The sequence below is a fragment of the Montipora capricornis genome, chromosome 7 (genome assembly GCF_036669925.1).
Source record: "Montipora capricornis isolate CH-2021 chromosome 7, ASM3666992v2, whole genome shotgun sequence".
NCBI classification, from domain to species: Eukaryota; Metazoa; Cnidaria; class Anthozoa; order Scleractinia; family Acroporidae; genus Montipora; species Montipora capricornis.
This window is the reverse complement of record NC_090889.1, coordinates 46,361,037-46,362,649: the sequence shown is the minus strand read 5'-3', so window position 1 is coordinate 46,362,649 and position 1,613 is coordinate 46,361,037. Positions and strand designations below refer to the sequence as shown.

The 1,613-nt window shown below is 45.5% G+C and overlaps 1 pseudogene; it reads right to left on the bottom strand.

The window, feature by feature from the left end:
• Positions 1-468: 468 nt before the first annotated feature.
• LOC138056104 (uncharacterized) lies at positions 469-1,044 on the bottom strand (annotated as a pseudogene).
• Positions 1,045-1,613: the final 569 nt, after the last annotated feature.

Sequence of the window (1,613 nt, the reverse complement as noted above, 5' to 3'; positions counted from 1 at the left end):
TGCCCAACTACCGGAAGTCGCGAACCCCTGTATGCGGATATCGTACTCTTCACGGGTCTGACGTGTGATAGGCCTTCATCGTTGCGTGCTTGCTTGTACATATGTACTGGGATAACGTTACATTGTGCTCCAGTATCTGGTTCGAAACGCAAGAAAGATCCAGAGTTTACAAGCTTTAAGGTTACCAACTGTGAATCGTCAAGCGTGACAGCGGAAATGTTACTGATCGCATAGATGTCACTCTGTTCGGAATCAATGTCCTCATGTTGTTCGACACACAGAAGCGAAATGCCCCATCTTTCCATATGTATTGCGCATGTTCTACCCCGGGCGAAACACTGTCCAGGTTCGTGCCTGCGGCTGCAATTACCACAAGGCTTGTTTGACTCCTCCTCCGGTTTGGTGCGATCGTGTTTCCTGTGCTGTCGTCGTCTTGTTTTCGTTTCGCTTTCGAAAGCACTCACACTCTCACCGCCGTTCACTGCTCACTTCCTTCATTTGCGATGTTGTGCTTTCGGACGCTCGGCATATTTCGTCCGTCTTCTCCAGTGTTAGCTTGGACTCTCTGCGTAATCGCTCGCGGACTTTGCCATCACGTATACCGAAAATGAGCCGGTCACGCAGGATCTCATCGGTTGTGATCGTGTGAAAATCACAATTCTCAGCCAATTTCCGCAGTTCAGTCTTGTACTGATCGTCCGATTCACCGGGTATTTGCACCCGCTTTTTAAAGCGATAGCGCTCAAATTCGAAGGGTATGTTTTTGCGAGGCTGGCAGTACACCGCAAATTTCTCTAACACCGGCGTTATTTTTGGTTTCGTGTCCTCGCTCTCCGAGTCTGTGAAGGTTGAATACACGTCTCTTGCTTCTTCGCCAATAATAGTCAGTAATGTAGCCACCTATACTTTCTCAGCCTTCTTGTTGAGTTCAGTCGCAAGCGAGTAATTGTCCCAAGCGAGGCGAAACTTTTTACATTTTTCTGCCACGTTGGCATCATGAATTTCGAGTGCCGAGGGCGGCGGTAAACTGAATCCTGTGGCCATTTATCGGTGTATCATTCAATTCTTGAGGCGGTTTCTACGTCCAGGTTCGTTTCACCACTTCTGCCACCATGTAATAAGAAGATCCAGACAATAGGAGTTCCGTAAGAGTGGAGTTTTACCAAGGTTTATTGGACTCAATTAATGACAGTGATCAAAACTCGGAACTTACACCCGTGATTGTTACTGGGTTGCCATAGGCAATCCAGTTAGAAAATACGTTTGTTTGTTTGTTAGTTTTCTTTTATTTTTCTTTTTTTTTTTTCGTGTCATGAAAGGTCTTGCCTGTCAATCCCCTGCTAAGTGGTGTCTTCTCTGCGTATTTGTTAGGTTTGAGGGGCCTGGGGTAATGCGTAGATTTCTCTGGTGCACACAGGAGAACATTTAATTATTAACCTGCAATGGAGTCGAAAGTCATTGTAACGCGAATGGCGTTTTAGTGCATATTTAAACAAAATATACCCTTATGGAGCTCAAGAATGGAACGGCAATTGGATAAACAAGACAGGCGGTGAAATACAAATCTCTGGAATCTTAAAAGCGACGAGTAATGGACTTCGACAACAATCTAT